This window comes from Elephantulus edwardii, unplaced genomic scaffold (genome assembly GCF_000299155.1).
Source record: "Elephantulus edwardii isolate Elephantulus edwardi_28Jun2011 unplaced genomic scaffold, EleEdw1.0 scaffold00056, whole genome shotgun sequence".
NCBI classification, from domain to species: domain Eukaryota; kingdom Metazoa; phylum Chordata; class Mammalia; order Macroscelidea; family Macroscelididae; genus Elephantulus; species Elephantulus edwardii.
The window spans coordinates 3,999,293-4,024,244 of record NW_006399806.1 but is presented as its reverse complement, the minus strand read 5'-3'; positions in this window follow the sequence as shown (position 1 = coordinate 4,024,244).

The following is a 24,952-nucleotide window of genomic DNA, read 5'->3' as shown; positions in this document are numbered from 1 at the left end:
TCCGTCTAACATACTTTGGACATGTTGTGAGGAGAGACGAGTCCTTGGAGAGGGACATCATGCTTGGGAGGGTGGAGGGACAGCGCAGGAGAGGAAGGCCCTCTATGAGGTGGATTGATTCAGTGATTGGGATAATTGGGATGGGAGTGTCGGAGACAGTGCGATTGGCACAGGACAGAGCAGAGTTTAGGGCTGTTGTACATAGGGTCGCTATGAGTCGCAAGCGACTCGATGGCACCTAACAACAACAATACCATTTCTAAAATCAACTACTCCTCCTTCTCTTATCATTTCTCTCCCTTGTTTTGATTCTATAATTCACTACACTGCCTCACAGAGCTCACAAACTGTCAAGGAGATGGCTCACATGGTTGTTGAAGCTAGAGATCCCGGATCTCTAGTTCAGGCATCAATATGTGGGCTTCTCTTCCCTGAGGCGGTAATAGGGGCTGACAAAACTAAATGCATGGTCAGGTGTCAAGCTATTGATTCAGAAGACTTCCAAAACTAGTGAATCAAGTCAGATGTAGGATGCTGGTTCAATCTTCAAGAACTTAAGGTTACCTGATAACAAGACAAACGTCTGATAAAGCAAGAAAGAGAGCTTTGCCCAAGCATTCATATATGCCAGATGCAGACCATGCCCTCAAAGAAACTCTCTTCATTTAAACAAAGTGGAACTAGAGTGTGAAGAGTGGAGAATTGAGTTAAGATTGGTTGTACCATAAAGAAGGCAGTTTGGGGCCTCCTCAAAAAGCTGAACATACAAATTCCATATGACCCAGCTATTCCACTACTTGGAATATACCCTGAGAATATGAGAACTGAGGCACAAACTTATATTTGTACACCAATGTTCATAGCAGCATTATTCACCATAACAAGAACATGGAAACAGCCCAATGTCCAACCACAAACAAATGGTTTGAGAAATTATGGTACATTCACACAATGGAATACTATGCGGCACGCAGGAGCATTAACTTTGTAGATTATTACCTACCTTGGGAGGGACTGGAGAGTATTATTCTGAGTAATTTAACTTAGTAATACAAAGATAAATATTGCATAAGACTGTTATTATAGAATGATTGTAAGAATTCAGGAGGGGTGGGAGAGGCTGGAAGCAGTGGGATGTGAATGTATATAGGGAAGAGGGAATTAATAATTGGATTGTACAATTTGATGGGAGGCAGGGCCAAGGAAAATTGAAAGAATTTGTTCAAATTTGTATTAAAATTTCATAAATAAACTAGTGAAAAGAAAAAATAAATAAAGACTGATTGTACCCTGTAGTAAGGTAGTAACTCAAGTACTGTATTCTTGGTTCTTGTACGTATTCATAACATACTCTGTAATTGGACCATCATTACAGACATAAAGTCTAAGATTTGCAACATATCAAAAAAATTAAAACTATGCCTCAAAGGGTTATATTAAATAGTTCATGGCTTCATAATTCTTTATTTAATTTTTCCTTTCTTTCTTCCTTATCCTCTTAACTCAAACAAACTACACTATAATTATTGTGATGGAATCAAAGAGAGAATCCACTGAAGAGTCAATTTCAGTCCATCATGACCTATTACGCCAGAGGAGAATGTTCTCTCTGTAGGATTCATGTGGTGGTAAATCTTTTTCTTTTCTTTCTTTCTTGGTTTTTTTTTGTTTGTTTGTTTTTTGTTGTGTTTTTTTTTTTTGGTGTTTTATTTTTGTGTGTGTGTGTGTATGTGTGATAAATATTTATGGAAGCATATCAACTCATATTTCTTCCTAAATGTCTCCCTACTACCCTCTTTCATCTATTCATTATATCAATGCTTCATTTATTTCCATTATGCCTTTTACATAATCTGTCAAATGCCATAATGGTTAATCACCAAAGAGAGAGGGGTATTGGGAAAGAAGGGAAAAGATTGTATTGAAATGGTTGAAATAAAATAGCTAGAAAAATTGATGCAAATTGAGACAAACTAACAGATTTGCTTGTTACAACCTAACATTTCATTCTGAAGTTAATGAGCATTTTTAGATGGTTTTGAAAGTGAATGAAATGAGCAGAAAACAGATTTTTTTATAAGCTGTCCTAGATAGAGCACCCCCTCCAAAGTTGTTCATACATTAATCTTCAGTACATGTAAATAAAAGTAATTGAGCAGACCATGGCCAGGATCAGGCACACCTTTGTACCTAGACTGACATCATTGCTCTTCAGCCCTCTGGAAAGGTCCATGACACCAGATTTTCCCAATACAATTAATCTTTTAATTTCCTGACTGCTGGTGTTAAGAGTGTTGATTGTGGATCCAACAAGCTATGATTGCTAACAACTTCAATCTCTTCTCCATCTATCATGGTGCTGCCAATTGGCAAGTGATGAAAATCTTTGTCTTCTTGACACTGAGCTTCAATCCATATAGAAGACTACACGGTCCTTGACCTTTTGCCACAAGTGAAACAGGTCTTCTTCAGTTTCAACAAGCAAGGTTATGTCATTTGCTTGTAACATAATTGTTAATGAGTCTTCCTCCAATTTCGATGCCACACTCCTCCTCATAAACCACTTCTTCCTGAATGATTTGTTCTGTGTACAGACTGAAAAAAATACAAGGACAGAATACATCCCTGACATACTTCTTTCCTGATTTTGAACTATGCAGTGTTTCTTTGCTCTGAAGACTGTTTCTTGGTGCAAGTATAGATTTAATATAAGCACTATCAAGTGTTTTGGGATTCCTATTTTCCCCAGGGTAGCCAAAATTTGTTGTGATCTACACATTCAAATACCTTTGCATAGTCAATGAAACACAGATAAGTATTCTTCTTGTAGTCTCTGCTTTCTGCCAAGATCCATGTGACATTGGAAATAATGTCCCTTGTGCCACAATCTCTTCTAAACCCAGCTTATATTTCTGGTAGTTCTCTGTCAATGTACTGGTTCACTCATTTCTGGATAATCTTCAGCAAGATTTTGCTAGTTTGTGCTCTTAGTGGTACTTTTCAATAATTTCCACATTCTGTCCTTTTAGAATGGTAATAAATATGGATCTCTTCCAGTCAGTTGGCCAAGTAGTTGTCCTCCAGTTTTTTTGGCACAATATGGTGAGCACATGCAGGGCAGCATCTGTTTGCTGAAATATATAAATTGGTAAGGATGACAAAAGAAGAACAGATGTCTTCTAGTTGTGGTGCTGGAGGAGAGTCTTGAACATACCATGGACTGCCTACTCAGTCTGTCTTGGAGAGGGTGAAACCAAGTCTCTCCTTGGAGGCTAGGATTTTGAAGCTTCACCTCACATATTTTGGGCACATGGCCAGGAGAGACTGGTTCTTGGAGAAGGACATTATACTCAGAAGGGTAGAGGGACCTCACAGGAGAGGAAGACTCTAAATGAGGTGGATTGATGCAATATCTAGTGAAATGGGGATTGGTGTGTCAGAATTAGTGAGACTGGGTCAGGACAGGGAAGGGTTCAGAGCTGCTGTACATGGGGTTGCTATACATTACAGGTGACTCAACAGCACATACAAAAAATAATATACTGTATTGGTTGCTCTTTTTATTTAAGCCTATTGTTTAGAGTCAACAAAACCTCAGGAAGGGCCTTTGTATTTTAAGTTGGTTGTTAAAATATTATGCAGGAATATTCTTGTTAGTGATACAACACTCTTCAGTCAATATGCTGTACTGAGGTAACCTGGGGTTGCTGTGATGTTAAGCCTAGTGGCATTGGGGTGTCAAATGCCATAATGGTTAATCACAGTGGACAGTGTTTACTGAAGTGCTCAGTTTAAGACAGGTTTGGGAAAAGGAGTAACATTCACTTCTTAAGCAATATGCTTCTGAAACTCTAATAAATGTAAATATTGTAAAAACGCTGCAGGCCTTTCGTTCATAGTGTTGCTATGAGTCGTGCTCAACTAGAAGGGAACAAACAACAACATGTAAATATGCTACCAAATATGGAACATTATTAAGGAATTGTGTTGGAGAAACGGTCATATGTTAGTTATGAAGATCAATGAAAAAACCAAGATCTATTAAGGGAATGAGAGAGAATTTTAGAAGTAAACATGTTAATGTCACAGGAGACACGAGAAGGAGATAACAACTTCCAGATACTACATTTTGAGCTTGGGAAATGGATGAAAGGATGATGGACCAAGAAATGCAGGTGACCTCTAGAATTTGGAAAAGACAAAGAAATATATTGTTCACTAGAAGGAACAAAACACTTGTAGATTCCTTGGTTATAGGACTTTCAGTCAACAGAGCTGTAAATAATAATAAATTGTTTTATATCAGTAAGCTTATAAATTTAGAACTGCAAATGATGACTCAATAAAATGCCAAAATTCAAACTAAATTGCAGTCAAGTCAGAACTAACTCATAGCTGCCCTCCAGTGAGGTTTCTACAGCACAGGGGCACTCTGATGGTCTAGTGCCAAGAATCTGAACTCCCGAAGATGCAAATCTGAAAGCAGGCAGTTCGAGGTCACCAGATGCATTGTGGGAGAAGGATCGGCAGTCTCCTCCCATGTGAATAACTGCCTCTGTAAACTCTCCGGAAGGTCATCTATGGGTCGGTTCCAACTTGAATGTACACAACAACAATATTAGTAGTATAGCAGGAAACTGTCCTTCTTTCTTCTGCGGAGCCACTAGTGAATTAGAATTGTGAGAGAGGCACCACTGTGGGGTTAGTAGCAGAACTTCCTATGGACTATGCCAGCAGAACTCCCTAATCACTTGATACCTGTTATTACTGTTAGATGTCGTCAAGTTGAGTATGACCCATATCAACCCTATTTACAACAGATCTGAATCCTGTCCTATCCGGTGCCATCTTCACAATTCTTGGCACATTCAAGCCCATTGAGACAGTCACCATATCAATCCACCTGTTCAAGGGTCTTCTTCTTCTTCCTGACTCTTTACAAATCTGAGCATCACGTCACTCTCCAAGGAAGAGACCCTCCTAGCAACATGCCTGAAGTATGTTATGCAAAGCCTCATCATCCTCATCTCCAAAGAGCACTCTGGATGAACTCTCTTGAAGACATATTTGTTCTTCTAGCAGTTCATGGCATTTTTAGCACTCTTCTACAATGTTGTTATGTTGTTATGTGCCTTCGAGTCGCTTGCGACTCATAACGACCCTATGTACAACAGCTCCAAACTCTGCTCTGTCCTGTGTAAATCTCACTGTCTCTGACACGCTTATCCTCATTGCCCCAGTCACCAAATCGATCCATCTCCCAGAGGGCCTTCCCCTCCTGCACTGTCCCTCCACCCTCCCAAGCATGATGTCCTTCTCCAATTTTAACCCTCTCCAGGATGAATCTGTTTGTTTTCTTAGCAGTCCATGGCACTCTCAGCACTCTTCTCCAACACCAAAGCTCAAAAGCATCAATTCTCCTTCTATCCTCCCTAGTCATTGTCCAACTCTCTGATGCATAACAAGTGATTGCAAAGACCATGGCCTGTATAGATGCACCTTAGTCTCCAGAGAGACACCATTGCTCTTGAGTACTTTAGAGAGGTCCCTAACAGCAGACTTTCCCATCGCAATACATCTTTTAATTTCCTGGCTGCTGGTGCCAAGAGTGTTGATTGTGGAGCCAAGGAGACTAAAGCTGTGAATAATCTCAAACTCTCCACCATCCTTGATGACGCTGCCAATTGGTCCAGTGGTGAGAATCTTTGTCTTCTTGACATTGAGCCTCAATCATATTGAAGGCTGTAGTCCCTGACCCTCAGCAGCAAGCGCTTTAGGTCCCTAAGTTTTAGCAAGCAGAGTTGTGCCATCTGCATACCGTAGATTGTTGATAGATCTTCCACCAATCCTAACACCACACTTCTCCTCATAGAGCCCAATCTCCCAGATGATCTGTTCTGCATACAGGTTGAAAAGGTATGGAGACAGGACACATCCCTGGCTTAAGCCCTTCCCAATTTTGAACCATGCAGTGTTTCCTTGCTCTGTTCTGACAACTGCCTCTTGGTTCAAATATATGTTTCGCAAAAGCACGATCAAGTGTTCTGGGATTCCCATTCTTCTCAGAGTCAGCCACAGTTTGTTATGGTCCACACAGTCAAACATCTTTGCATAATCAATGAAGCACAGATAGACATTCCTGTGGTACTCCCTGCTTTCAGCCAATATCCATCTAACATCAGCTACAATATCCCTAGTACCACGACCCCTTCTAAACCCAGCCTGGACTTCTGGCAGTTCTCTGTTGATGTGCTGCTCCAGTCATTTTTGAATCACCTTCAGCAGAATCTTGCTTGCATGTGAAATCAATGAGATTGTTCTATAGTTTCCACACTGTTGTATCACCTTTCTTTGGAATGGGAACAAATACAGATCTCTTCCAGTCAGTTGGCCAAGTGGTTGTTCTCCAGACTTCTTAACACAACTTGTTAAGCATGTCCAGGGCAGGATCTGTTAGCTGAAACATGTCAATTGGTATACCGTCTATTCCTGGGGCCTTATTTTTTGCTATTTCTTTCAATGCAGCTTGAACTTTTTCCTTCATCACCATAGGCTCTTGCTCATATGTTGTTTCATTAAATTCTTCTGTGTCTGCCAATTCCTTTCAATACAATGACTCAGTATATTTTTTTTCTATCTTCTTTTGATACCTCCTAGATCATTTAATATTCTCCCTAAAGCATCTTGATGATAGCAACTCGAGGTTTGAATTTGTTCTTCAGTTCCTTGAGCTTAATAAATGCTGAGCGAGTTCAATCAACCCTTTTGGTTTTCTGAGTCCAACTCCTTCCATATTTCATTGTAATATTTTACTTCTGCAATACTGTAGCTCAAGGCATCAATCCTTCTTCTGTCATTCTTATTCATTGTCCAGCTCTCAGGTGCACCTTAGTCTTCAAGTTGAAAAAATTGCTTATCAATATTGTGGAGAGTTTCTTGAAAGTAGATGTGCCTAATGAAATATGTCTCCTTATCTCCTGACTGCTGATGTCAAGGGTGTTGGTGTTGATTCAAGCAAGGTGAAATCCTGGCAGTTTCAATTCTTTCTCCACCTATCATGATGTTGTCTGTTAGTCCAGTGGTGAGTACTTCTGTTTTGTTAGTGTTGAGATGTAATCCATAGTGCAGCGTGAAATTATTTATTTTCCTCAGCAAGTGCTTCAGGTCCTCCTCATTTTCAACAAAAATGTTTGTCATTTACATAAAGCAGGTTATTTATGAGTCTTCCTCCATACCTGATGCCATATTCCTCTTTACTGACTCAAGATTAAAAGAGTATTTATTGAGCATACAGATTGAATAGGTAGGGAGAAAAGATACATCCATAACAAACACCTAGTTGACATGCTTGTTTTTTGTTTTTTTTACATGTTTCAACTAACCAATGGACAATACCAGCTTATGCCAGGAAATTTAGAGGACAACTACCTGGCCAAAGTGATTGGAAGAGATTCATATTTGTTCCCATTCCCAAGAAAAGTGATCTAACGGAATGTGGAAACTAGCAAACAATATCATTAATATCATATGCAAGGAAAATACTACTCAAGATCATCCAAAATGTACTATAATAGTATCTTGACAAGGAGCTTCCAGAATTTCAAGCGGGATTTAGAAGAGCTCATGGTACCAGGAGTATAACTGCAGATGTCAGATGGATCCTAGATTAAATAAAAAAAAATATCAGAATAATGTTCATTTTAGTTTTATTGTCTATACAAAAACCTTTGACCATGTGGATCATTGTAAGTTATGACTAACATTGAGAAGAATGGGAATCTCAGAACATTTAACTGTACTTATTCAAAATCTACACCTATATCAAAAGCTGTTGTCCAAATGGAGCAAGAGAACACTGCAGAAATTAAGATCAAGAAGGTGAATATTGAAGAAAAAATAAATTGGGCACTTTTGAGTCAGTACATGATAGATAATAGATAAAAAACACATCAATAAATGAAAGGGCTTCATGTCCTGACAATAGATAGACCAATAAAAATACATATAGCTTTTCAATAGCAAAGAAAATTGTGAAATGCTGACTAGAGTAAAAATTTAGCCATGTATGAAAGCAGTGAGAGGAGTATTATAAAATCTGATATACCACACAAAGCACATATATAGAAATAAGTAAATAATGATTATCAGAGGCAAATGGGAAAGGGGAAATGAGTATCATTGTTTTCTTTTTGTTTCAAATGCATTAATGATGGTAGGATAATTTAGAAGTGGAGCAAAAATGGTTGTACAATATAAAGAATACAATCAATATCTCTGGAGGGTGCCCATAGAAATTGGACTCTCGCGCATTCTCTCTCTCTCTCTCTCTCTCTCTCTCTCTCTCTCTCTGCGTGTGACAACGATAAAATAATTACCAACTTATAACCAGACATCTTTTGTATGTACCTTCACCTACTTCTCTCCCTCTTCCTCAATGATCTACCTAAAGCAAATGTCATTTTATTTAATGTACAATTAAAACAAACACACACACACACACTCTTGACACCAGCAGCCAGGAAATTAAAAGATGTATTGTGATGGGAAAGTCAGCTGCTACGGACCTCTCCAGGGTACTGAAGAGCAATGGCGTTACTCTGGAAACTAAGATGCTCTTGATAGAGGCCATGGTCTTTGCAATCACTTGCTATGTATCAGAGAGCTGGACTATAACTAGGGAGGACAGAAGGAGAATTGACCCCTTTGAGCTGTGGTGTTGGAGAAGAGTATTGAGTTAACCATGGACTGCTAACAAAAGGAACAGGTTCATTCAAGAGAGGGTTAAACCAGGCTGCTTCTTGGAAGCAAAGATTATGAAGCTTCATCTGACATATTTTGGGCATGTTGCAAGGAGGGACCAATCCTTGGAGAAGGGCTTCATGCTTGGGAGGGCAAAGGGACAGCACAGAAGGGGAAGACGCTCTATGAGGTGGATTGATTCAGTGACTGGAGTAATGATGGTAGGTGTGTCGAAGACAATGAGATTGGCACAGGACAGAGAAGCGTTTAGGGCTGTTTTACATAGGGTAACTATGAGTCACAGGCGACTTGACGGCACATAACAACAAAAACTGTACATTTTTATTAATATTATATAGTTATTAATTTTCCAAATGATTTAGATGAAAAGAATAATCATTATTAATGTTTTATAACATGCTAAAGGTCAATAAAAATTTACTATTTTAGAATTATACTGATTTTTAAATATTCTGAAAGAGTACACCATCAAGGAATAAAAAGTGAATTTCACTTTAAGATTTGTAGCTCTCTATTTCACAGTCCTGTTTCTCCTACAATTCTGTGTCCAATTCCTTCTAATTTAGGTCTTATTTCAACCTCTCAGTCTTTCTCTTATAAATACGTAATTTCTCTCTAAATATATCCTGCAGCTGGTATGTCTTTTACAGCAGTTAATGTTGCTCATTTATCTGTAGTGTCCCTTGTTCTTCTAAATTTTTTTTCTTGGAAACATTGTAGTTACTGAGCTAACATTTATCTTGGGAAAAAATTGCTTATATTAACCTTGTCAGCAGTTATTTTCTCATGGTAGTTAACAAGAATTTGATCTCTGACTGAATGCTATAGCCATGGCTTTCAGAATATTTTTTTTTTAAATATAGGACTTACACATCCTTTTCTTAGACATTACATGTCTGGATTTTCCCATAAAAGAGTTTAAACTCAATCTAATTTATCTGATTTTTAGGAATGAAACTTCAATTTTTATAAAAATAACTGCCTTTAATTCAGCTATTCCACTACTTGGAATATACCCTGAGAAAATTAGAACTGAGGCACAAATCGAGATTTGTACACCAATGTTCATAGCAGTGTTTTTCACCCCGGCAAGAACATGGAAAAAGTGCAAATGTTCAATTACAATCAAATGCATAGAGAAACTATGATACATTCAAATGCTGGAATATTATGCAGCATGCAGGCGCAATGATTTTGAAAATAACTACCTAACTTGGGAGGGACAAGTGAACTAAGTGAACTATGATAAGTGAACTAACACAGTCCCATAAGACAAATACTATATAAGACCATTATTGTAGAAATAGACAACTAGCAAAATGTATGAGCATCCAAGGGAGAGGGGAGAAAAGAGGGTGAAGATGTGAAGAGGAGTAATCAAAGGGTCACATTACCTAATGGGTAGAGGGAGGAGTGGGGAAAGGTCATGGGAAAGATCCAGTGTGAAAAGCAATGTATACAAACTTTGTAAGTAATCTGGTATAAAACAAAATCTTATTTAAAACAAACAAAATAAAATAGCTGCCTTTGAAATAATTTTCATCTAACTATAAAAGTTAACTTTTACATATTTCTAATGCAAATTAGGAAGCTCTAGTGTCCTAACGGTAAGAAACTCTACTGAAATCCTGCAGACACATGGTTCCCATCCATGGGCTGCTTCATGGCAGAAGGATGGGCAATCTCCCATGTGATTAACTACCTCTGAAAACCTGCTGGAGCAAGTTCTAACTCGATGGTGCTCCACAACAATGACAATATTAGTATATTTAAAATATTTCAAGTTTAAGAGATGCAATGTGGACCTGAAAGGATGGGATAAGATTAGGCATAGAAATGGTGATTGATTTCATAAAACACAATGTATATGAATGATGATATGAAACATATTGTGAATGAAGGAATGTGTGAAAAAACTATATAAATTAAACACTATGTATAAGAATTTTGTGTACAAATCAATATAATAAAATTTTAAGAAGAACCCCTGTACTTATTAATAACATTTGTAACTAATTTTCTAAAGAATTTAAATAAAAATAATGGTGATTTTTTGTTGCTTTATAAAGCACCAGATTTCAAGTAAAATGTATCACTTTAGAATTGCACCAGTTTTAAAACATTCTGAATTGGAACTGACTTGATGATTACCTTGAGTTGAAAATAGGGAAAGAACAGAAGTCCTATTTTCATCCTAACACTTCAAGAGCACATACTATAGAGGTAACTTGTGAGTACTGGTATTAACCTTGACAATTTCACCGAAGTAGAGTTTGACACACTTACTCTTTCCCTTTTTATATAAATTAATATAGTACGATTAGGTCAATTCTGACTTGTGATGATCTTGTGTGTTATGGAGTAAAACTGTTCTGTATAATTTTTATGATGGTAATTTTCACAGAAGCAGGTTGCCAGGCTCTTCTGCAGTGCCACTGAATGAGGTTGAACTATCAATTTATAGACTAATCAAGCTATTTCTCCCCATGGCTGGAAAAATATTAAACAAATACCTAGATTAACTTTTCAGCTCTTATTTATATGTAACATCAAAAATTCTTAAAAAAATGAGTTTGCCAATAACACAATCATTATCACTTAATATAGTCTTGAAACTCATCGCTGCTGCATTAAAATCAACACATAGGTGACCTCCCCTTGAGTTTGTAAGGCTTTAAATTACCTTGGGAAAACTGTACACCTTTCCCCTAGAGAACCGTTGATCCAATGATGGCTTTGACTCTCCAGAGAGGCATGTTCTTTGGTTTAGCAGCATAGCTCCATATAAAATGGGGAATCTCACACTATCTCTGATGCAGTACTTATAGGATAAGATCAATTATAATTGATCAGAAATGCCTTAATAACAAACAAAAGGAAAGGTTTTACTTTAAAAGAAACATCTCCAAACTGAGATTGAGGTATACAAGTTGAAGAATGTCACCAATAAAATATTAATTATTTTTACCACATTTTTTAGACAAAGAGTGCAGACTGATTTTGGCTGTAATATAGATCAAATTCAACGGGAAAATCAAACTATTCTTTTCTATAGAGTTTATCCAGAGCATAGTTCAAGCCCAGAAGGTGGACTGAAATAAACGTCGCTTGTGATTCCTCTTTACAGTATCTTCATTTGTTAAAAAAAATCCAAGAATATTTTTGATAAGTGGAAATTAACTTTGTCTAGCCTGTGTCTTGAAATATCCAAGGGCCTTTTAAAAATTATGATATTATAATAACCACAATTGTGCATATAGGTCCTGTTGTCCTACTTTGCATAAGTTAATGGAAAGTTCCATTTCCCTTCATTCTACCAAATAAATCAGAGAACAACTTTAATTTTTTCTTCTCCAGAATTATCTGAACAACAAGGAGCAATTAATTTGTAAAGTTATTTACAAATGCTCACTGAAGCACATATACTGCTGATTTATGTGGCAGCTAAAGGTCTTTGAAGAAGGCAATGCTCACTAATCACAGGCACCTGGGACATTATCACCATAAAATAAGTGACATCCTGAGTGGCTTAAAACTGTCAGAGAAGGAGTTTACATTCATTAGGAGCAGCTCACTTTTCTTCTTATTACCCTGAATGCCAATGGCCAGAGCCATTTATTTCATCAAGGGCAAAGAGTTACATAAATATTAGTATCAATTAAAGTACCCTGTGGTAGGTATCTTCTATATTTGTCTCATCTTTTAACTCCACGTCAAATCAAGGAATACATCTTGGAATTCTGCCTCATCTCAGAAGGAACAATAAGTCATCTGCAGCTGCACAATTTAGAGCCTCAGAAACCCTGTGGAGGGTCAGCTATTAGTTCCAACTCATTTGCAATGTGTTAGTTTAGTATATATCCTATCTCTTCATATGCCTTTTTTAATGACATCCATCCCAATGCTTGATCCTAATTTAACTTTGCTTAAAGTTCCAGGTGGTGCTAATTGAAAGACTGGAGGTTTGAGTACATTGAGAGACACCTCAGAAAACGAATACCTGGTGATCTCTTTCCAAAATACCAGTCATTGAAAATTTGTTTATTCTATGCTTTCCACCTCCTTAATCTAAAATGAACTACAGCTGACTGTATCACTCACCCCATAATTCTCTCTCCTCATTTTCTAGGCTTTCAATTTGTGCTAAGAAATTTTTGTCAAAATCATAACAATCTGGCTATCTTTCCAGCCTCATTGACTAATAGCCCCATTGTCTCTAGACCAGAAAATTCTTACTGTTAAGTCAAATGAAATTCACAATGAACTTATAGGACAAAAAATAATTGCCAGGCAGATAGAATTTCACTGGTAGTAGTCTTTGGAGAGGCATACTCCCATATCTTTCTCCCACAGAGCAGACAGTGAAGGCAAAGCACCAACCTTTCAGTAAGAAGCAAGATGACTGAGATATTTCACTTCAGGATAATGTCTTCCAGTGTTACCCATTTTGTGTAATATTTCATGAGTTCCTTGGTTTTTAATGAAGCATACTGTTTCATTGTGTGAATATACTAAAGCTTCTCTATCCATTCATTTTTGAATGGGCACTTGGCTTGTTTCCAACTCTTTGCCATTGTAAACATGGGTGAGCATATATCTGCCTGGGTGGTAGTTCTGGTTTCTTTAGGGTATATTCCCAGTAGTGGAATTGCTCAGTCACAAAAGGACAAATACTGCACAGTGCCACTGTTATAAAGAGGGATTGACATTAAAGTTAGGGGAAATCTAAGGGGAGGTAAGTTATATATACTGCATTGAAACAGATGAGAGAGAGTCTTGTTTAGGAGGAAAATATGATTAGGTATTATTGTCATGACAAGAGTATGGAATAAAACATGCATGGTGGAGTGGACTTGAGGGGGGGGGGATGATTGTATAACAATGAAAGAATTTGGTGGGGTTTTTTTTATTTACTTGTCCAAAAGAAAAGTGAACTCAGGGGAGGGGTTGGCAGGGAGGAAAGTGTGCAACAATGAATAAATGGAAATTCTAAATAAATAAATAAATAAAATTCAGAGGCTGAAAACAAGAAAAAAAAGAAAAGAAAGAAGCAGGATGATTAACCAAGATGCCCCCATGATTGCTTGGATAAGCACATAGTAGTTATTTATTATACATTTAAATAGTCACTAGAGAGAACATTCTTATGTTAGGCAAAAGGTTATAGTAGGTGTTGATAAATGTTCTTTCAAGAATTTTTGCACCATTTCCCTATTTATAACATCATTCTAGAGCCCTAGTTAAAGGCAATTCACTTTCTAGTTGTATTTACTTGCATAGAGAATTATTTAACATTATAAATGGCTACATATTCATGGGACAGTCCAAATATAAAATTCACTTCTATTTCTTAACACCATACACATATTGTATGCATTCTTCTTTTTCATATTTCTAGAATTGTTAGTGCATTCATAATGCAAACACAAATATGAACCTATATAATTCTCCTTGTGTTTACTCCTAATCTTAACCCCCCAAAAAATTAATAGAGGACTCAGTGCCCTATAAGCCTACATACTTTCTTCTATTTCATTCAGTGACATTGTTAGAATAATTTACCTTTTAAGAAAGGTACATTTTCAATGGTTTTTAACAAAGAATGGGGAAAAATCTTTCCTTCAAGCGCTCTTTATTAAAGGTTAAGCTTGTATGTTCACTTTAAAGTATATGGATATTGGTACTGCATTTTTTGAATCCTGATACATGCAATTTTCTATAACACTGAGTATTCTTGTATTCATAAAAGCCATAAAAAAGGCATTATATTAAGACAGGTTTCAATAACTCCTATTCTGTAAGATAAATGTTTAGGCACATGTTTAAAGAAGCTGATTTTTCATGACCGAATCACTCATCAAATTGACACTTTATGCTAGTCACAAAGATATTTACTACTCTTTCTTAACTTAACTCCATGGTACATAAAATGAAGTTTATAGGTACTGTCAAATATAATCAAATTCTTAAAGAAGACTCTTACCCTTGAAAATATAACTCTCAGCTGTATTAAGATGCTCAGGAATCAATTTGAAATATAAAAATAAACCACTTATTTTTAAATGTCTAGATTTTCACTATAGTGACTGATGATTTAAATAAATGGTTTATTGTGGTCATTGTTGTTAGAGTACAGTCGACAGTGACTGACACTGACCTTAGGCACAATACAGCAAAATTGTGCCATACCCTGAGCCTTTATCACAATATTTGGAATTCTCAAGACCATTGTTACAGTCCTTGTGTCAATCCATCTTGTTGAGGGTCTTCCTGAGGTTACTAGATGCTTACTAGATGCCAACATAATTTCTCCTCCACATCCTCCTCTTGGGGCTTTCTTTTTTCTCTGAGACTTTAATGTATCAATGCCTTGTTTTATCCTGTGTCTCTAAATATCTCCTTCACTATTAGCTTTTTCTTCTCTGTGCACATGCATTTCTCATATTTTCTTCTCTTTGCCATTTTGTTATTGCTGTTATGTACCCTCCAGTCAGACCAACTCATAGTTTACCCTCCAGTGTGTTTTCTTGAGGAATATATTGCATTGGAGGAGATTGTCCATCTTTTTCCTGTAAAGAGGTGTTGGATTTGAAATGTGTGCCTTTAGGCTGGCAGCTTTTTACAACTTTTTACTGCTAAGCCACCAGAATCCCCTTAATTGTCATAGACTATGAAGAAAATGTATCCTCATTTTTTCCTTCCTTGTCCTGCTTCCAGAAAAATAGCCTGTAAGTTACTTCATATTCAAATTCTAGAAAACTTTCCTCTAAATCTTCACTGTCTTTAAAAGCTCTTGCGTTTGCTATGTTGAAACTGTACATCCCTCTATTATTTATCTAGTACTGCGATAGTTCTGGTGACCTAGTGGTAAGACGCTGCATTGCAATATTAAAGCCAGGTGTTTTGAATGCACCTGCTGCTCTGCTGGGGAAGGATGAACAATCACCTACCACACTATTTACTGCCTCTCAAAATCCACTGGATGGTTAACTACTGGTAAGTTCTGACTTGATGCCTACATAGTACTGCTATAACAGAAAGACCAAAAGTGGATGGATTCAGCAAACTGAATTTCATTCTCTTGCATTTTAGGAGGCTATAAGTACACATTCAGAGTGTCAGTCTAGGAGAAGCCTGTGTCTGTTTCTCCTGGTTCAAGGGGTTTCCCAATACAAGAGAATGAATAGACTTTATTCCTGGATTATCTTTCTTGGTGGTGCTGAATCCCCACCCTTCTCTGCTTAATTGTCACCCTTTTATCTCTTGCAAGACAAAAAGTAATGCAAGTCACACTCCCCTCCCGTGGAACTCCTCTCATACTCAATTAAGGTTGTGACATGATTAAGGATGTTGTAATCTGGGAAGGGTGGAGGATCAGCAAAGGAGAGGAAGATCCTCAAACAGGTTGGTTGACATGGTGGCTGCCTCAGCTGGTTCTAGTGTGTCAGGAACTGTGAAGATGGCACAGGATAGGACAGGGCTCAGATCTATTGTTTATAGGGTTGCTATGAGTCGTTCTCAACTTGATGGCAACTAACAACAATAACAACAGCAACAATATCCCATCCTAAACCTTTTACTGATTACCTAATGATTGGCTGATGACATCAAATCACATCTGGGAGAATAACATCTTTGTTGTTGTTTGGTGTCATAGTATTGAGAACCACTCATAGTGCCCCTATGAACAACAGATCTGAACCCTGACCTATGCTGTTCCATCCTTATACTTTCTGGTACGTTTATTTAAATAGTCAATAAATTAATCTATTTGGTTAATTGCCTTTTTTTGACCCTCTACCTTTTTCTTCTCCAGGGAATAACCTATCCTAGCAAAATGCCCCAAGTATTGAGATGAAGCTTTATCATCTTTGCCATCAAGGAGCCCTCTGGCTGCAATCTCTTTGAGATGTATTTGATTGTCCTTTTGGCAGTCCCTGGGACATTTAGTACTCTTCTCTAATACCACAGCTCAAAGGTATCAATTCTTTTTCTGTCATCCTTATTAATTGTCCATCTCTAAGATACATAGCAAGTTACTGAAAAGACCATTGCCTGAATCAGGTGTACTTTCATCCTCAAACTGATATCATTGCTCCTTAATAATTTGGATAGGTCCCTGATCAAAAACTTTCCAAGTGCAATGGGAAATGCCTTTGACTGTGTCAGTAAAGCATAAATAGACATTCTTCTGTATTCTTGAATTTCAGCTGGGATCTATCTGACATCAGCAATGATATACCTGTTGCCACGGCCTCTTCTATATCTTGCTTGAACTTCTGGACGTTCATTATCTATGTACTATTCTGTCCATTTTATAATGATCTTTAGCAGTATTTTGCTTGCATCTGATATAAATTATATTACCACATTCTGTTGGATCACCTTTCTTGAAAATGGGAACAAACGCTCTTCTTCAGTCACCAGACAGCTGTCCTCCAGATTTCCTGGAACAGAATTGTGAACAGATCTAGGGCAGTTCCATATTTAGGTGAAACTTGTCGATAATTGATTACTGGGTGCTTATTTTTTTGCCAATGCATTCATTGCAGCTTCAACTTCTTCCTTCATAATCGTTGGCTCTTATTCATATGGCACTTCCTGAAATCATCAGTGTCAGTTCTTCTCCCTCCCTCTTCTTTTGATGCTTCCTGAATATTTCAACATATTGCCCATACATTCTTCAATATTGTGACTAGAGGCTTACATTTGTTTTTCACTTCTCTCAGCTTGAGAAATACCAAGTAAGTTTTCCCCTTTTTGCTCTTCAATTACAACCCTCTGTGCACATTATAATATTTTGCTTTTCTTCCTTAGCTATGCTTTGAAATCTTCTGTTCAGATCTTTTACTTTGGCATCTTTTCCCTTTGATTTGGCTTTTCAAGGCATTAGTGCCATTTTCAAAGTCTTTTCTGACATTTTCTCAGCTTTTTCTTTCTTTTTTTGTCTTTGTAATGAACTTTTGCTCTCTTCATGGATGATATTCTTGATTTCTTCCCACAACTCATGTGATCCTTGATAATTGGTGCTCAAAGCTTCAAATTTATTCTTAAATTAATTTCAAAATTCAGGTGGAATAGACTCAAGATCATATTTTGGTGGTCATGGACTTATTTTACTTTTTTTTCAGCTTCACTTTAACTTCCACATGAGTAATTTATGATCTGTTCCACAGTCCATTCTTGCTGTGGTTTTGACTATTGATACTGAGCTGCTCCAATGATTCCTTCCACATATGTAGTCAATCTAATTTCTATGATGTTCATCCGGTGAGATCCATGTGTAATATCATTGTTTGTGGTGTTTTGGGGGGGTATTAGAAAAAAGGTATCAACAATGAAGAAATCATTGAACATACAACATTAAATCTCTATTTCTAACCTCATTTCTGTCATCAAGTCCATACTTTCTGACTACTATTCCTTCTTCATTGTTTCCAATTTTTGCATTCTAGTCACCACTTATCACAAATGCATCTTGATTGTAGTTTTGGTCAATTTTGTTTGGCAAGATTTGGTAAAAATTTTCAATTTCCTCTGCTTTGGTTTTAGATGTAGGAGCATAAATGAAAAAATAATCATCTTAACAGGTCTTCTTTGTTTGTGTATGGATAATATTGACCACTCACAGTATTGTATTTTAAGCTAAAACAAAATTTTCTTTTTAGCTATGAATGCAACATCATTCTTACTGTTTTTCACTCCCAGTACACTATGCCATGTAATTGTCTCATTCAAAGTAGCCAAAGTTAATCCATCTCATTTCACTAATACCTAGAATGTCAATGTTTATGTATGTATTCCATATAATTTTTCATGACTTCTAGTTTTCAATATTCATGCTTTGTTCTTTCTATGTTTCAATTATTAAAAGATGTTTACCACTATTTCTTATTTTGATTGACTTCCAATCTGGGCCCTTGCACTCGTATTATAACTATTCTTGTTCCTCTACTGTTAATATGTTTTTTGAGGCCTGCTCTTTAAGTAGTAAATGGTCAATGCTGCTTCTTGGTCTATTTTAATCTGGGAACTCTACTGAAACATGTTCACCATGGGTGACACTGTGGCATTTTACATGGTGGTGGCATAGCTTTCCCCCACCCTCCCTTCTAAAGTCCTTTGGTGTCTGGGACTTCTTATTTAACGCATTTTTTATTTGGAAGTCAAGCCTTTTTTTTAAAGTGCTTTTTTATGCCTGGGCCTTTTATGTAAAGCAGCTGTGACCCAGAAGATGCCTTTATGTATCTGCCCCATTGGTGACTGGGCTCTTATTTAGAACATCATTGATAATGTTATTACATAACTTCAATTATTCCCACTTGATTAACATCATATAGACTGGGATTTATAATACTTAGAATAGTTACATAGTAGACGATTTATATGAATTAGAGTAGACTGGATAGCAACAAATATGTTTACGTGTGAGAATCGTGGTGTATCCAAGTTGATATCTATTTTGAGGGAACAAAATTAAATTTATGGTAATACCTTTCATTTTTCCCCCCTGACAATTCTTCTTCCTCAAAAATTGTATACCGCAGGCCATGATCTTCTCAATTGCTTACCATGCATCTGAAAACTGGACAGTAAATAATGATGACAGAAGAAGAATTGATGCCTTTGTTGTGGTGCTGGAGAAGAGTATTGAACCTAGACTGACATGAAGGCAAATAGGTCTGTCCTGGGATGGTGAAAGCAGGATGGTTCTTGGAGACATGGATTTTTAGGCCCTTTCGCGCATTCTTTGGATATGTTGCCAGGAGGGACCAGTCCTTGGATAAGGATATCAGGTTTGGAAGTGTAGAGGATCAGTACAGAAGAGTCTGGATGAGATGGATTGATACAATGACTATTGCAAAAGGGTCAGATGTGTCAGGTATGGTGAGATTAGCTCAGGAAAAGGCAAACTTCAGAGTCATTGTTTACATGTTCAACATTGATCTAGATGACTAGATGGCATATAGCAACAACAGCAACAACACAATCTTTAAGCTATCTTTTTATATGACTGAGTCATGGGTTCACATTGTCTACTTTAAAGTCTTATCTTTTTTTTTTTTTTTTACTTTCCTCTGATTTAGCCCAAGTTTTTGTGCTTGTATTCCTGCATTTAGGCTAAAATCTTATGTTTAAAGCTTTCAATAAAAGTCTTTCACCGCTTTTATAGAGAGCTTATTTTGTTAATATTATGTTAATATTTCTTCTTATTTTGTTAATATTGTGTTAATTTTTCTTCTCAAATCAATACAAACTTAAAAGATAACACACTTAAATAGACTAAGGAGAAGTATTGGTCATCTACCTCTGAAAGAACAGATATCTGAAAAACTATGAATAACTGAGGATAAGAATAAATATAGAGATAGAGCCCAGATTGGGAGTCAAACAAACTGAGGAGCAATACCTGCAAACACCTTTAATATTTGGATCATGGAATGTATGGAGTACAAATGTTGGAAAACTAGAGGTGGTAAAAAAAGAAACACAATGTGTGAATGTTGATATTCTAGGCATTAGTGACGTGAGGTGTGCTATCTTTGGCCACTTTGTATCAGAGAATCACGTGGTATACATGCTCAGAGTGAAAAACAGAGTAAGAATGGTGTTGCATTTATAGATAAAAAGACAATTTTAAGTTTTATTTTGACATACAATGCTGTGAGTTATAGGATATTATTCATAGATATACAAGGAAGGCCTTTTAATATGACTATTATTCTAATATACACTCCTAGAGTTAAAGCCAGAAAGAAGGAAATTGAAGATCTTTATAAAATTTTGCAGTCCAAAATTGATCAAACATGTAATCAGGATATATTGATGATAACGTGTGACTGGAATACAAAAGTGTAAACAATGATGAAATAGTTAGAAATTGATGACAAAACCTAGTGACAGAAATGAGGCTGGAAATAGAATGATCAAATTTCTTAGATTCAAAGATTGATTAATCACAAATACTTTAAAAAATGTAAATTGTGGATTTATACATGAACCTGAAGGACTTATAGGATTCAAGTTGACTGCATTAAGAAATCATTCAAGAAGCTCAATATCAGCAGTCGAAACTAGACCAGGTGTTGATTGTGGAATAGATCATCAAGTGTTGTTATGTGCTATCAAATCTACTAGGACTCATAGGAACCCTATGAACAATAGCTAAGAACCTGCTCTATCTTGAGACAATGTCACTATCTCTGACACACTTGCCCCCATTGTGATAGACACTGTGTCAATTTGTCTCTTCCAGGGTCTTTTTCTCCTGTGCTGTCCCTCTACCCTTTGAAGCATAATGTCCTTCTACAAGGACTGATCTTTCCTGGCAATATATCCTAAGTATGTAAGACAGAGCTTCACAAGCCTTGCCTCAAGGGAGCAGCCTGTTTTTACCCTCTCCAGGACAGAGTTGCTTAATCTCTTGGCAGTCCATGGTATGTTCAATATTCTTTTCCAGAACCAGAACTCAGCGGAATTATTTGCCCAGTGTAACACATCATTTGGTTTCTTGAAACCATCTTAGCCAGGGCTTTTTTGAAATGGGAGTTGCTTTATTACCTTTTCAATTTCTTCTTTTGTAATTGGTCTATTCAGTTTTTTCAATTGTGGTTTGTGTCAGATTAGGTAGTTTGCGATTTTCTAAACATTTATCCAGTTCTTCTAGGTTTCCATATTTGTTTGAGTATAGTTTTCATAATATTCATTGTTAACCTTTTATTTTAGTTGGTTCCATGACACTGTTTCATCTCTTATTCAGATTATTTGTGTCCTTTCCTTTTTTTCTTTTGTTAGTTTTGCTAGTGGTTTCTCAATTATATTGACCTTTTTTTAAGAACCAGCTCTTGGTTTTGTTTTGTTTTTTATGGTTTCAATTGCTTTTCTTGTTTCTATTTATGTTGCTTGAATTTTTATAATTTCAGGGGTTTTTTGAGGGTGTCAGGTTGCTTCCCATTTTGTAAAATTTGTTGGAGATGTTAGGTTAGAGAGTCAATGGTCTTTTTTGCCTCTCTTTAAATGTGTTTGCTTTTTTGCTATAAATTGACCTCTGATTATTGCTTTGGTTGTTTACCAAAGGTTTAAAGTAAGTTGTGTTCCCCTTGTCATTTGTTTCAAGAATTTTTTAGTTTCATATTTTTTATTTCTACTAGTACCTACTCAGGTTCAATCAAAGTGTTGTTCAGCTTCCAAATGTATGATTTTTCCATCTTTCTCCTCTTGTTATTAATTTTGAATTTTGTAGCACAGTGGTCTGAGAAGACACTTAGTATTATTTCTATTTTTTTAAATTTATTGATGTTTGCCTTGTGACCTAATATGTATTCTATTCTGGAGAATGTCCCATGTACATTAGAGAGGAAGGTATACTGTGCTTTTTTTTTAGGGTGCATTATTTTTGTTGTTGTTATGTACTGTCGAGTCACCTGTCACTCATAGTGACTCTATGTACAACAGCCCTAAACCCTGCCCTATCCTATGCCAATCTCCCTGTTTTCAACACACCTACCTCCTGACCCCATTCACTGAATTAATCTACCTCATAGAGGGTCTTCCTCTCCTGTGCTGTCTTTTCACCCACCCAAGCATGATGTCCTTCTCCAAGGACTGGTCCCTCCTGCAACATGTCCAAAGTATGTCAGACAAAGCTTCAGAATCTTTGCCTCCAAAGAGCAACCTGGTTTAACCCTCTCCAGGTTGAACTTGTTCATTTTCTTAGTAATCCATGGTATATACTTATAAATAACTATGAGATCATGTTGGTTTATTGTGAGGTTTAATTCTTCAGCATGTTTGTTGAGTTTCTTTCTGGAAGTTCTATCTTTGCTTGAGAGTCGTGTATTGAAGTCTCCATCTACTATAGTACTATTGTCTATTTCCGTTTTCAGGTCTGTTAATGTATGTTTTATGTAGTTTGTAAGTCTTTCATCTTGTACATAGATATTTATTATTATGTCTTTTGTTATATTAATACCTTAATCATTATGTAGTGACCTTCTTTGTACTTTGTGATGGTTTTTGCATTGAAGTCTATTTTTCAATGATTAATATCACTACTCCTGCTTTTTTTTCTGGTTGCCATTTGCTTAGTGTATTTTCCCCACACTTATTTTTAGTCTATCTTCATTTTTTTCAGCAGTGTCTCTGGTAGACAGCATATTGATGGGTTTTGGGGTTTTTTATCCAATTTGCTCTTTTTTTCTTCAGTGGTGCATTTAAACCATTTACATTCAGTGTGATTATTGTGAGACAAGGTTTTGTTGCTACACTTTTGTTGAGTTCTTTTTGGTGTTGTTGCTAGTTACTTTGGTCCATCCTCTGTAAGAAGAACATCTCTCGGTGTGTTTCCTGCAACGCTAGTCTTCTTTTTACAAACTCCCTTAGATTTTATGTTTCTGAGAATATCTTGATCTCTCCTTCATGTTTTATGAACTATTTTGCTGGATACAATAGTTGTGGTTGACAGTTGTGTTCTTTGAGTGTTCAACGTATGTCACTCTGTTGTCTTCTTGCTTGCATGGTTTCTGCTGAGAAATTGTCATTTAATCTTATTTTTTCTCCTGTATAGGTTATTCTTTGTTTCTCCTTTGCTGCTTTCAGAATTCTCTCCTTTGATTCTGGCAAATTTGTCTATGATATGTCTTGGTGTTTTTCTTTTTAGGTCTCTTCTGTATGGTGTTCTCTCAGCTTTTTGAATATATATTCTCTCATTCTTCATTATGCCTGGAAAGTTTTCTTCTAATAATTTTTCCACAATTTTTCGGTGTCTTTAGTTGCTTCTTCCTGTTCTTTGATTCTGATTTTGCACATGTTATTTCTCTTGATGGTGTCCCACATTATTCTTAGGTTTTCTTCTTTTTCCTTTTTGATTCGGCTTCTAGTTCTAGCAGATCAGTGGGGACAATTCTAGCTTCTATTTGTGTGGTTCTGCCTTTTTTGTCTTGAATTCTTTTCGTGTGTGTGTCATAGAAGCTAGAATTGTCCCCACTGATCTGCTAGAACTAGAAGCCGAATCAAAAAGGAAAAAGAAGAAAACCTAAGAATAATGTGGGACACCATCAAGAGAAATAAAATGTGCAAAATCAGAATCATTAGTCCTCATAGTTTGGATTGTGGATTTTTGTTTTCCTAGAGCCTTTAATGCCTCATTTGTTCTATCTGTATTGTTTTGGATTTTCTTTTTTTCCTGGTTTTTGCTCGCAGTGTCCTATAATCCTTCAAGTTCGTCTTTCACCTATTGAAAATATTGAATCATTGTTCTTTTAAATTATGTGTCAGAATATTTCATCAGACTTTCTGACTTTAGGAAATCCATTGATTCTGTATCACTTTTGGGGAATGACATCTTGCTTTGGGCTTGCACAGAGGGTGTAGTAGCCTACTTCCTATGTGACAGTGCTGTTATAAGCATTTTTCATGTCTGAGGTTCTTGATCTGAACTCACCACTACAGAAGAGGGTGGGTCAGCTACGCTGCGTAGGTTTCTCCCTGTTTTCTGACTTAAGGAAAGATCTGCTTCAGTTTGGTAGAGATAATGCCTGTGAAAGCAGCCTCCTCTTTCAAACAACTGTCGCAGCTAGGCTAGCCCAAGGGGCTCCAGGATAAAGAGTGTTGTTGGACTGGATGAGAAGAGATGCAAGGCAGTGTGTGGAGAACTAATTGGAATACCAGAAAGCCTTAGTTTTCCCTTCAAGAATGAGCTCCAGCTGTCTCACTCCCTTCTAATTGAGCTTAAGGGGGCAAAGGTTATCCAGCTAAACAGCAGTGACCCCCCACCACCACCCCATAGAATACCTCACTCAAATTCCACCATTGCTTCTGGAGCATTTCACTCCCAGCACATACTACGTCAGATCCCAGTTTGTGTCAATGTCAGGAGTGGAAGTCTAATTATCAAGATATATCTTGGTTCTTGTTAAGTATTATCATTAGTGTCACGTGCCTGTCAGTTCTATCAATATAAGTAAACACATAATATTTCACATTGCTTTATATGATCTGTCATTTAGCTGGATCTGCTATAATTTAAAAAAAAAGTCTAGGTAGCAGAAAATGTTTTTTCTTAGTTGTTGTTGTTATGTGCCCTCGATTCCCCTGTGACTCATATTGTTGTTGTTATGTGCCGTCGAGTCGTTTCCAATTCATAGCGACCCTATGCACAACAGCCCTAAACCCTGCTCTATCCTGCTCCAAC